The following is a 13,580-nucleotide window of genomic DNA, read 5'->3' on the forward strand; positions in this document are numbered from 1 at the left end:
AAAGATTTTGGAGCAGAGGTGTGTAATGTGAGCAGGCTGTTTTGGCAAGATAACTCTCAGGAGTGCAGGGGTTATGTAAGATTGGGGAAAGCCTGGTTACAGCCTTCAGATCTTGAACTGGGGCAGCAAGAATAGAAAAGGAGGTAGTTGGGGTGGGTAGAGGGGATGGATGTCACAAGATGAGTTTGGCAGTGGAGAAGAGATGTGCCTGAAAAGATGAGAATTTGCTGGGCAAAGGGGAGGCCCAGGATAGAAGCAAAGAGACCTAGCCAGGAAAACAGGCTCAAGGGTAAAGATAAGGATTTCTATCTTAAGCACATTGAGATTGAGGTGCCTCTAGGACATCCATATTGCAAACATTGGCCTGAAGCTCAGAAGTGGGGGCTAGAGAGAAATGTTGATTTTGGAATCAAGGTTCCCATGACAGATGTACGGATGGAGCCAAGAGCCAAGATGGACCACAGCTAAACTTTGGAGTACCCCAGAATTGGTTCCAGAGACTCAATGAAGGAGGCACTTACTCTAAGTCATGTGGTTGGCAGTGGTGATCATGGCTTGTTTTCTAGTTGTTGCAAAGCAAGTAATTGTTTCTGCTTAGATTTTATGTATGTATGTTTGTTTATTTTTTAAAGATTTTACTTATTTATTCATGAGAGTATGCACAGAGAGAGAGAGAGAGAGAGAGAGAGAGAGGCAGAGACATAGACAGAGGGAGAAGCAGGCTCCATGCAGGGAACTCAATGTGGGATCGGTCCCGGGACTCCAGGATCGCGCCCTGGGCCGAAGGCAGGTGCTACACCACTGAGCCACCCACAGATCCCTTTTATGTTGATTTAAATGACCAGCAGAAAGAGAGAGTAGGGGTATATTAGTTTTCTATTGCTGCTATAACAAATTACTACAAACTTGGTGGCTTTAACCATTGCAAAGTTATCATCTTACAGTTCTGGAAGTCAGAAGACTGACACAGGTCTCCCAGGGCTAAAAACAAGTTGTGGACTGGCTGCATTCTTTTCCAGAGGCTCTAGGGGAGAACCCATTTCCTTGCCTTTTGCAGCTTCTCAAGGCTTCCTGTATTGGCTGGTGGTGTCTTCCTCCATCTTCAAAGCCAGCAGCATTGCATATTTCTGATCCTGTCTCATTAGTCACATTTCTCTCTCTCTCTTTTGCCTCCCTCTTCAACTGTTAAGGACTCCTATGATTGCATTGGCTCACCCAGCTAATTCAGAATATTTTTCCCATCTCAAGGTCTTTAATCACATCAGCAAAGTCCTTTTTGCCATTGTAAGGTACCATAAGGTTCTAGGAAGTATGATGTGGACATGTTTAGGTGCCATTGTTCTGCCTACCTCAAAGTGTAACAGAGAATATGGGAAAATTGGAAGTACCTCACTCAGGGATCATCTACATTTTCTTGGGGATCACTGACATTTTTGAAATGGTATTATGGGTTTTACAAAAGTGACACATGCTTAGAGAAAAAATAAAAGCAAATAGAAAAGTAAAAAGGATAAGGTACAAATCACCCATGAGCCCGTCTCCCAGATATAACCATTGTTGACATTTTAGTGAACTTCCTTTCAGAGATATCTCTATGCATGTATACACATATATTAGATAGAAGAAGATATATGACTTCCTCTGAGGCCAGAGCTACAAGTGAAAGAAAATTTGAGTTGGAAGGGGAGAAGTTGAGCAAGTTCATGGTGGGTCCTGTCATTCTGGTTGTTCATGTAGGTGTGAAGGCATCTGCTAAGAGGGAGGCCCAGGTTCTGGAGGCTTGTGGGGGGCATGGAAGAGGGGGCGGTGGTGCAGCAGCTGCCATTGTGAATTTGATAGGGAATCAACTAGGGATAAATAGGGATGGCCCAGCTGATGGCCTGAATTTGTGGTGCATATAAACAGCCTGCTTATGTGATTATCACCAGCAACCCTCTGCAACCCTAGAAAGGGGGTGGAGAAAACAGATGGTTGGGTAAAATCAGGGTTGAAAACTAGCAAAGATAATATAGTGAAAGGTCTAGACTGGGCCTAGGGGATCTTAAATAAAGGGAAAGCATGATTATCTTTTCTATGAATAATATCTTAGGTTTTTCTCCAAAAGTACCATATTTTAAAAATTCTGTTAATGATTTATCAACCAATTTTCAGAAAGAGAACGAAACACCACATTATGTATTTACTTCGGAAGTAAGAAATGACCAAACTTGGAGACACTAAAATGGGAACGGTAGGGGTCCATATGGCTTTTGAAATTTCAATAGGTATATCTTATTTGGATCATGATTCAAAGAAAGAAAAATTAGGAGGCAACTGGAAATTTGACTGCTTAATATATAGTTGATGATATAAAGAATTATTGTGCTTTTATTTAAGGTATGATAATCATTTCATAGTCATGATAAAAAAGTTACTACCTTTTAGAGAAACATGCTAAAATATTTATGAATGAAATATGAAATGATATGATGTCTGTAGACAGGGTTGGTGGGAACGACGCTGAATAACTGATGTGCAGAACAGTATAATTGAAGCTGGCATGGTGACATGGGTTCATTTTTGTTTTCTGCCTACTTTTTTATATCTTTGAAATTTTCCATAATAAAAAATTAAAAGGAAAAGAAACAATGAGATTTTTCAAAGCTCATCGTGACCCCTCGATTAAATGGTGGATGTGCCGTGGGCAAGGAAGTATCTATTGACTGGCAGTCAACCGGGCAAGGGGGGGCACTGTGGGCTATTCTTCTCCACCGGAGATGCTTGGAGTGACAGGCAATGGGGGAGACTGAGTTTTCATGTGATTGTGCTGAAAAACTTATGGAAGGAAAATGGCCCCTGGGCAAAGAGAGAGTAGCAGGTGTGGGCCCAAGTCAGAAGCCTTATGGTGGCTGGAGAGGCCTTGGTCACCCTTCCTGAGACCTGATTCTGAATGTGCATGGCACCAACAGTTCCCTTACTTTGACCTTATTCTCCTTTCACACCCTCCTCTGATGCCAAACCCACTTCTCCCCAGCACCAAAGAGGAGGAAGGTTAACACAATCCGAGTCTTGGGCTTCCCTAAGAACATGGCTCCAGTAATACTTTTTCCTTTAATAAATACTTTTTCTGTAGAGTGGAGTAAATCTTTTAGGCTTTGCAGGCTTCATATGGTCTCTGTTACAATGACTTCAACTCCACCATTGTAGCATGAATACAGTCATAGACAGTACATGAATAAATGGATGGCTGGATTCCAGTACAACTTTATTTATACAAATAGGTGATGGGCCATATTTGGTCCATGGGCTATAGTTTGCTGAGCCCTGTTCTAGATACCAGTTCTCAAATCCTAGCCTTGTATAAGGACTGAAAACAATATAAATAAGTGTGAGTAAGTGGGAAAGATGGGAGGATAGGGAGGTTACGATCTGAACAGGAATTTGGAAAATTGAGATATGACAGTCTCCAGGGACAACCCATTCTAAGATGTGGCCATTCTATTAAGTGACTGATGCAAGGGAAGATGCCGGTCATGGAATCATGTGGACTGGAGGTCATGGTGTTGAAGGTGTCATCAGTAAGAATAATGAAGTAACTGAGAAGACTAGTGGGGGATGGATTGGAGAAGATGACAGCAGGTCAAATCCTGGATCTACCAAGGGCGGTGTAAGAATGTGAAGTGGCAGTGGAAGTGTAGACGTTAAGTACTTGGGCTCCGGAATCACATCTCCACCTTCCAGACCAAGTTTCACCATTTCCAGCTGTGTGAATTTTGGCAAAGATAACTTAACCTCTCTGAGCCTCAGTTTTTCCATCGATAAAATGGTCTTTCATCTAAACATATCTACTTCCTTACCTAAGAGGAATTCTGGTGCCAACTATGAAAGGGATACCATTTTTCCAATACTGATACATATACGAACAGCTATGTTCCAACTATTTAAAGGGAGTTATTTATTTGTTCATTTATTTAGCTAATATGTATTGAATGCTGAAATGTGCTCTAAAATTACAGAGCAGACATATTCATAAGCTGGTTGGGTACTTACCCTATGCCATGGAAATATGACACAGACAAATGTGGCATATGTGGCACAGACAAATGTGACAAATGTCTTCCTGGACAGTTTTTGTGTATAGCTGGATTGCAGTATGCATGTACTTAATGTAAGTTAATTCAGTGGTATGCTTTTGGGGGAAAGAAAGAGGAAGTTGTCCTCAGTGTTATGTGCCCCTCATAACATAACTACTTCCTTCTGTTTGTTCATCTGTATGTCTGTCTACCTACATAACTACCTGCCAACCAAGCATTTATATAGTGTTTACTCAGGTACTCTTTTGAACGATTGATAAATAGGACCTAATTTAACTTGGGCAATAACCCTACAGGTTGGGAATTTTATGTCTCCCTTGTATGAGTCAGGCTATGTTAGGCTAGGTTGCAGTTATAAACAACACTGAAGTAATAACAGCTTACTTCTTGCTCATACAAACACTGACACAGGTTGGACAGCCCTTTTGTTTATGGCTATTTAGAACATGATTTTTGAGGTCACTGAAGCAGAGGAAGAAAAGAGGAGGCACCTTAACCTTCTCAGCCTAGAATGTTCTTAACCTTCTCACCTCTCCTCACAGAGCCTGACCCCAAACCAACTGCAAGGGATGCTGAGATCCATAAGGGAATGCTGGGTATTCCATGAGTACTAGCTCCCAGTGGCAGCTGTATTTCAGAGAAAGAACTGAGGTGCAGAGATAACTTCCCTGAGGTCATAAGATGGCAAACGACGAGACAGGATTGAACCCAGGCAGCCTGGCTCCTGAGTCCATTGCCATTAATGAATGGTAAATCCATCTGCTTCACTGCCTCTTAGCTCACCTGGTACTTAGAGTAATCAGTGCTAAGACTGGGAGAACACTGGCTATGTGACACTAATTGAGAGATGCAATGGGTAATTTGAGGTATGTTAAAGGGAAATTTTGACTAGATGTGATTTTCATCTTATGTGCTGATTTCAGTGTGCAGCGGCTGTGGAAGATACAGCTCTGTATATTATGTGTGTGTTAGCATTTATTGCCTCAGAGAATCCCATCTACCAGCCTAGGGAGCCATTTAAATGTGAGTTTGGCTCTATTTTAACATTCTGGGTAAGACAAATTCTCCACCAAGCCCAGCTGTCTTTGTTGCTTGATGTCATTATATTGTCAGATCACAGCTGGCAGGTTAGGATCATTTGTCACAGGTGGCTGCCAGTTGCTTTTCACATAAATGCTGGGTCCTTCTCCTACAGGTTACCCTTAATTTAGCAAACTCTTCACTCTGTCTATCCCTTCTCAGTTACCCATTTCTTTTCCGAGACTTTGAGCTTTAAATAACTGCGTTTTATGTAGTTATTTTATATAGACATTGATAACGCTTGACATTTTTTTCTCAATTTATAAAAATAAGATTTTATCACATATAAAAGAAACATATTTGTTAAATAAACTATATTAGGGGGATCTCTGGGTGGCTCAGTGGTTTAGCGCCTGCTTTTGGCCCAGGGCGCGATACTGGGGTCCTGGGATTGAGTCCCACGTCGGGCTCCTGGCATGGAGCCTGCTTCTCCCTCCTCCTGTGTCTCTGCCTCTCTCTATCATAAATGAATAAATAAATCTTTATAAATAATAAATATATAAACTATATTGTAAAAAGTAAATGTTTAAAATCAAGGATAACCATAGAATTAAATAACTCTAGACCTAGAAATCTTTCAAAAGGATGTTTCACTCCAAAGAACAGGAACACAGCTTTTATTTTTCTTTTCTAAATTATTTTGTCATTGCTGTATTGTCTACAGAGTTACTTTAAGAATTAAAATTACAACCCATTACAAAACCAGGGGCACCTGGGTGGCTCAGTCAGTTAGGTGTCTCACTCTTCATTTTAGCTCGTGATCTCAGGGTTAGTGGGATCAAGCCCCACATCAGACAGTCTGCTCGGAGTCTCTGTCCCTCACCCTCTCCCCCTCCCCTTGCTCACATGTTTGTGTGTTTTCTGTCTCTCTCTCTCTCTCTCTCAAAAATAAATAAATTAAGTAAGTAAAAAAAATTTACAAAACTAGAGGGTACTTATTCTACTTCTTTTTATTCCATTTTCTTGCTTTCTGTGGTAGATATTCATGTTACTCTCCACCCTGCATTGATTTCCTCCTCCTCCTGGTTAGAGGGTTCCCTCCTGTGCCTGGAAGGATCACCTCTCTTCTAATATCAGTCCATGTGGACGGTGAGCCGATTCCATTTCCGGCTCTGAGCCAAGTGTGTGACCCAGGCCTGGCCAATCAGGGCTGTGCATCCCCCTGACCACCATGATTGCTCCCAAGCAGCCAGGAAAGTTTTCCTTTCTTTTTCTCGAGAGCTGGAGCTTTGAGGTCATAAGCCTTGAGCTGCTGGGATAACAGCAGAACTGAGAGGCAGCCAGAGCCTGAGTTTCTGTGGCATTGTTTGGGGCCTCTCTATATGGTCATGCCTAAAGTCAACTCTGCCCCCTTAGTTACTAAGCCTTTTAAAAATTTTTAGTTTTTTTGCCTAAGCCAGTTTGAGTTAGGTTTCTAATACTTGCAAATGGAAGAGTCCTGACTTATATGTGTTCCTACATGGCATTGCCCCAACTATGCTCAGTACCCTGAAGTAGTCAGCTTTCTCTAGGTTCTGAAGCAGTAACAAACAGCCCTCAAATCTCAGTGCCTTACAATGGCAGACGTTTATTCTCCACCCTTTTTTATGTTATCGGCATGTCACTTTTGACTCTTTTCATTCTGGGACCCAGGATGAAGGAACAGCCCCCTCCCTCACTCTCATGGCAGAGAGAGAAGAGCAGTGGCTGATCCATGCAGTGGCAAGCGTTACTTCTGCTCATATTTCATTGGGCAATACAAATCCATAGCCAAGTCGAATAGCAGTGCTATGGGGAAGTTGACACCACTGCCAGGCAGAAACTGCAAGCCATATGGCAGAGTAGAGATACACAATTCTCTTCCAGGGACAAAAGTAATAACTGGCACCAATAACACAATCTACTACATGCTCTAATCAGAGCTCAATGAGGGGTTTTGTTCCCTACCTTTCAGCGGTGGTGGATGACATCACATCTCCTGATGGCTTTACTCCTATTTATGAATCTGGCATCATCCTCTTTCATGGTATAGAGTCCTGACTCAACCAGCCAATCAGAAACAACGAAACCTTTTGCTATGATAGTAAGAACAAGAAAAGTTTTACTTTTTATATTGATTGAAAAAGAATTGGTCAGATTCATTTGCAAAAATAAATCACTAAATAAGCACAGGAACAAAAGTGCCCTGCTGCCTATCTGGTCCCATGCCCCAGGGGAGAAGGCTCATGAAAGACATCATTAAACTGGGACCTTCAATGAGACAAAGATTGTGTTTTGGAAAAGAAAAGCTTGCTTTGGGTGAAATGTCTTTTCAGCTAAGTTCTACCCTTGGGAGAAAAAAAAAAGAAAAGAAAAAAATCCACAATACTTTCATGTTGGTGAAAGGTATCTTATGACCAAAAGCTGAAGTGAAAACAAAAGTGTCACTGTGCCATTTGAGGACAAGCACTAGCCGTATGATGGTGTGTTTGTGTGAAAATTAATGGTGGGAAGGAAAACGCTTGTGCCTTCTAAATGGCACAGGAAATGGCATGCATGTTGCACTAAAGATCATAATTAAATGGTGGCACAGCAGAAAATTTGCTGCCATGCCCTGTTGAAAGGAAAAGAATCTTTTCCCTTTTTTTTTTTAAGTGAGAGTGCATGAGCTGAGGCAAAGGGAGAGAGGAATCTCAAGCAGGCTCCACACCCAGCACAGAGCCCAACATGGGGCTAGATCTCCAACCCTAAGGTCATGACCTGAGCCGAAATCAAGAGTCAGACACTTAACCTACTGAGCCACCCAGCACCCCAGGAAAAAAATCTTTTTATTTTGTCTTCTAGAAGAGTAACTTCAGATGCCAGGAGTCTCATGAGGATAATAAATCATCTTTGTTCTTTGTATTAGCATTTAGGAAGGAAGGAGAGGTGCTTCCTGAATTTAGGACATGCCGGGATGCACAAATCCTCTAAGCGTCTCTTTCTAGCTGGAGGTTGGCATGTGGGTGGCCCTTTCTCTGCAGCACACAGTCCCACTTCCTTTCTTTCTTCCTGTTGTTTCTAGGAGACTCTTTGGGAATGAGCTCAGGGAGCCTTTGGGAAGCAGCATGGCAGACATAGCTGGATGCCAGTGTGAGCTTCACCATTTAGTTGGTGTATTAGTTTCCCAAAGCTCCTTAACAAATTACCACAAAACTGCTGGCATAACACAACACAAATATAACATAACATAACACAACACAAGTATAAGAGAATACTCTTATAGTTTCAGAGGCTAGAAGTCTAATACCAATTCATTCTGGAGCCTCTAGAGGAAAATTTGTTTTCTTGTCTTCTCTAATTTCTGGAGGCTGGAAGGCACATGACCCCTTCTTTGCATCTGTCTGACCTCTGGTGTCCATCATCACATCTACTGTAATGGCATCTCCCTTTGCATCACTCTCACAAGGATACTTGTGACTACATCATTGGCCCACCTGGATAATCTACGATAATCTCAAAATTCTTAATCACTTCTACAAAGTGCTTTCTTGCCATTTAAGGGGACATATATATTCAAGAGTCTGGGGATTGGATAAGGACATCTTGGGGAACAATCATGTAGCCTGCCACAGTCACGTAACCTGGAAATAATTCCTTCACAAGCCATGCTCCTCTCTTCTATTACTTGGACATGGCATTGCAGGGTTGCTGTGAGGTTTAAGATGGTATCAGAGTGCTTTGTCACAATCAACAGAAATTTAAAGGCTACTTAAGGAAAAGAGTATATACTGGAAGAAAAAAGATAACTCACAAACAGGAAGGAAAAGTTAAGGACTTGGTCTTAGAAAGCAAGTATAGGGATCCAGGAAGCACAGACCTGTATTTTCAAGACAACCCTTCCAGGAAGTATCCTCTACTCTCTGCAGTCCACTCAAGATTCACATTCTAGGAAAACAGCATGCACTTGGCTAAGTGTGGGTGTCAGATTGACTCCTTGGTCATGGGAAGGTAAGGTACTGTGACCCATATTCCCCTCAACACAGGGAGGTGGAGCTATTGAAGCAAAATCTGAGGGCTGATATCACAAGAAAGGGGAGGATATGACATGCAGATAAAAATTGAAGATATCCATTGCAGAGGACTCATAGTGGATGTAAAGAATGCTTGCTTTTATTTTATCCTTAATCTTAGGAGAATAGTAGTCACTGGTTTATTTATTTATTTATTTATTTATTTATTTATTTATTTATTTTTAAAGATTTTATTTATTTATTCATGAGAGACACAGAGAGAGAGAGAGAGAGAGAGGCTGAGACACAGGCAGAGGGAGAAGCAGGCTACATGCAAGGAGCCTGATGTGGGGCTTGATCCTGGTTCCCCAGGATCACACCCTGGGCTGCAGGCAGCACTAAACCGCTGCACCACTGGGGCTGCCCAGTAGTCACTAGTTTAGCAAGATGAAATGTGGATAACAGAATAACCAAGCAAGAGAAAGACCAAATACCTACTCTGCCACTAATAAATCCTGACATTAAAGAAAGTTCTGTGGGTTTTTTTTTTTTTGAGATTTATTTATTTACTTATTTGTGAGAGAGAGAGCATGAGTAGGAGGGGCAGAGGCAGAGGGAGAGGGAGACAATCTTAAACAGACTCTGCACTGAATGTGGAGCCCAATGCAGGACTCAGTTTCCTGACCAGGAAGGAGATCATGACATGAGCCAAAACCAAGAGTCGGATGCTTGACTGAGCCATCCAGGCATCCCTCTTTTCTCTTCTCTTCTCTTCTCTTCTCTTCTCTTCTCTTCTCTTCTCTTCTCTTCTCTTCTCTTCTCTTCTCTTCTTTTTCTTTCTTTCCTTCCTTCCTTCCTTCCTTCCTTCTTTCCTTCCTTCCTTCCTTCCTTCCTTCCTTCCTTCCTTCCTTCCTTCCTTTCTTTCTTTCTTCTTTCTTTCTTTCTTCTTTCTTTCTTCATTCATAATAGACACACACACAGAGAGAGGCAGAGACACAGGAGGAGGGAGAAGCAGGCTCCATGCCGGGAGCCCGACGCGGGACTCGATCCTGGGACTCCAGAATCGCGCCCGGGCCAAAGCCAGGCGCCAAACCGCTGAGCCCCCCAGGGATTCCCCATCCCTGTTTTCTTATCTATAATAATATTAATTCTTGGAGAGCCCAGGTGGCTCAGTGGTTTAGCGCTGCTTTTGGCCCAGGGCGTGATCCTGGAGACCTGGGATCAAGTCCCACATCGGGTTCCCTGCATGGAGCCTGCTTCTTCCTCTGCCTCTCTCTCTCTCTCTCTCTCTCTCTCTCTCTCTGTGTGTGTCTCTCATGAATAAATAAATAAAATCTTAAAAAAATAATATTCATTCTTTCAAAAATACTTATTGAATGCTTCCCCCCACCCCCACCCGCACTGGCACTTTTCTAGGTACTATAGAGTGGAGAACAAGTGAGAGAAATTCCTGACCCCCATAGTGGGAAGACAATAATTAAGCTCATGTAAACATATTATATAATGTATAGAAGACCCAGGAGCTCTGAAGAAAAATAAAGCAATGTAAGTGGATGGAGCATCCCAGGGCTGGGGTGAGAGCTGTACTCCCAGGTACACTTCTCTAAGGAGGTAACATTTGCACAGAGCCCTGTAAGCCAACCAGAAGGAGCTGAAGGAAGGGTGTTCCAGAAGAAGAAAACAGCCACTCTGAAGGCCCTGTGATGGAAACAAACTTGACTAGTGAGACAAGAGGAGGTGAGGGGGGCTGAAAGAGTGGTAGGAAATGAAGCCAGCTATGCAAAGCTAGGCTGTGTCCAGTTTGGGTGGGCCTTTGGTTGCCATGGTAAAGAGTAGATTTTTTCACCTTTTTTTCCTTTGAGCATGATAGAAAACTATTGGAGGGTTTCAAGCAGGAGATTGAAGTAATCCAATTTACTTTTCAAGATCACTCTGGGGGCACCTGGGTAGTTCTATTGGTTAAGCATCTAATTCCTGATTTCAGCTCAGGTCATGATCCTGGGATCCAGCCCCATGTCAGGCTCTGGTGCTCAGCAGGGAGCCTGCTTAAGATTCTCTCTTCCTCTGTCCCTCTCCTTACTTGCCGTCTCTCTCTTATAAATAAATAAATAAATAAATAAATAAATAAATAAATAAATAAATAAATTTTTTTTTTTTTTAAAAAAAGATCACTCTGGCAGTTGGCAGTTGACTGAAGTCAACTCTAACAGTGCAAGTGGCCAGTGGGGAGCCTAATGCAGGCAAACATAGATGATGGCAGCTGGGAGTGCTGGAAGCAAGAATAGATTGGATTTGGGATATTCTGATGTTGAAGCCAAGAAGACTTGTTGATAGATTGAATGTAGGGTGAGAGAGAAGTCAAGCATGACTTGGAGATTCCAGGCCTGAGCAAATGGCTGAATGGGGAGCCAGTTACAGAAATGGAGTAGCAGGAATTAGAGTTCCATTTCGAATATTTAAGGACTTTACAGAAAAAATCACAACTTTGGGGGAATAGAAATATGGAGTTTTTGGGTCACCTTGGTAGCTCAGTCAATTAAACATCTGGCTCTTGGTTTCAGCTTAAGTCATGATCTTATAGGTCATGGGAGGGAACCCTGCATCAGGCTCTGTGCTCTGTGGGGAGTCTGCTTGAGATTCTCTCCCTACCACCCCTCTCCTCCCCATCCTCCCCACATGCACATACTTTCTCTCTCTCAAATAAACAAATCTTTTTAAAAAATATATGAAGTTTTCTTTTTATTTTTTTCCCCAGTAACTGCCCTACCATATCACAGTGGATCTTCCTTCCATCTGGGAGGCAGTCCTTTAAATAACTTTTTGGACAAATTCCATAACTTCCTGGTCACTCTGTTTTTAGATGGTCTCATTTCACTGTTTGGATTCATCCTGTTTAGTTTTAAATCTTTAGTCCTCAATCTCATCCTAAATGTAAACCTCATCACTGCCCCCCCTCCCCCACCTTCTCTAGCACCAGCCACAACTGTCGATGATTAGGGGTCTCTGAACTTGGAAGGTAGACAAATTGCCTCTCTAGTCTCATTAACCTCTAACTGAGATTTAGCTTCACTTTTAATTATGAACGTGTACAACAAACCTTAGGGGTATCCACAGTACCTGTGTCTTCATCACTAAGAGCAATCAGATTTTTTTCACATCCCAATCTAGTTGTTGCAATGATCCTGAAATACCATCTACTCTTGTCACTTCTTCCAAATTACAGTAGTTGATTGACCTGCCATTAGCTGTTCTTATTTCCTGCATACTCTAGGAGCACGTATATTATTATGTCACCAATTTTTTTTTAATATTTTGAAAAACTGTATTTTTTAAAAATAATTTATTTATTTATTCATGAGAGACACAGAGAGAGAGGCAGAGACACAGGCAGAGGGAGAAGCAGGCTTCCAGCAGTAAGCCCAATCTGGGACTCTATCCTGGGACTCTAGGATCATGCCCTGAGCCAAGGCAGACACTCAACCACTAAGCCACCCAGGCGTCCCTTGATAAACTGTATTGCAATATAACTGGTTTGCTTTGAAATCTTATATATTTACTTTTGTATTTTATAAAATATTATTTAGAGAAGAAATCCAAACAGCAAGTGTAAAAAGGGATCTATGACACAAAACAAGTTAAGATTTCCTGCAAGAGGTTTTGGAAGTGGTGAAGGGGGAGGTGGTTTGCTCTTCTCACATACCCACCCTTGCCTAGGCTCCCCTTCTGGAGTGGGAGGAGGAAGATTGGGAAGGAGGCAGGTCTCCCTCATGAAGGTTTTCCTTGAGTCACATTAGAAAGAACATGTAATCCATTACAAAGAGACTAAATAGCACAGTACCCTGGGTATGTTTATCAAAATGCATAAAGTATCACAATCCTGAGTTTCAAGATGGTTATACCTGCAGGGTGGGTACCTGGCCTTCTCACATGGTCAGGTGAGCTCTGTTGACTAGACCCATATGCCACTTTCGATGATGGGGCTGGTAAAATGGGAGTCCATTCTGTGTTTCACTTAGGAGAGTGATTCAGCTTGATGCTGGGGTAATAACTGAGTGTCTGTCCCCCAGGGTGGAGTTTAGTGAGGGAGTGAAAGCCATATCACATCCTAGTAGTCATGGTTTCTAAACACACTTTAAGGCTGCTCGTGAGTAATGTAGCTGGCTCTCTACTGGTTTTCAGAGCTGTTCCTCACATCACAGAAAAGAATCCTGTGAGATTCTTTGGCCAGTCCTAATGGCTGGTCACCATATATCTGGATGTTCCATTCCAGATAACCTCTACAGTATTTCTTCCAAATATTTGAAGTTTATTACTCAAGACTGATGCCTCTAACACAGAATATTTGGGAAACCAGTTAAAGCTGAGGGCAGGGACTGGATAATCTCTTTTGCTGTATGCGAAGCGCAGATGTTATCAAATATTAGGCCCTTGAAAGGCTTTATAAATGATGGTTGATTTAGAGCCTGTGTCATTTTGT

At 42.2% G+C, this 13,580-nt stretch overlaps 1 protein-coding gene and 1 long non-coding RNA gene across 7 annotated transcripts in view; one reads left to right on the forward strand and one right to left on the reverse strand.

Moving 5' to 3' along the window:
* Window positions 1–13,580, forward strand: part of IQCK (IQ motif containing K) — a 135,953-nt gene that overhangs the window by 41,144 nt on the left and 81,229 nt on the right. The gene's annotated exons all lie outside the window — the stretch shown is intronic.
* LOC144319079 (uncharacterized) overlaps window positions 7,079–13,580 on the reverse strand; it is a 60,632-nt gene continuing 54,130 nt past the window's right edge. Inside the window, exon 3 of the long non-coding RNA XR_013384994.1 lies at window positions 7,079–7,207. This is a non-coding gene — a long non-coding RNA (uncharacterized LOC144319079). The remainder of the gene's footprint in view (window positions 7,208–13,580) is intronic.

This window comes from Canis aureus, chromosome 8 (genome assembly GCF_053574225.1).
Source record: "Canis aureus isolate CA01 chromosome 8, VMU_Caureus_v.1.0, whole genome shotgun sequence".
NCBI classification, from domain to species: Eukaryota; Metazoa; Chordata; class Mammalia; order Carnivora; family Canidae; genus Canis; species Canis aureus.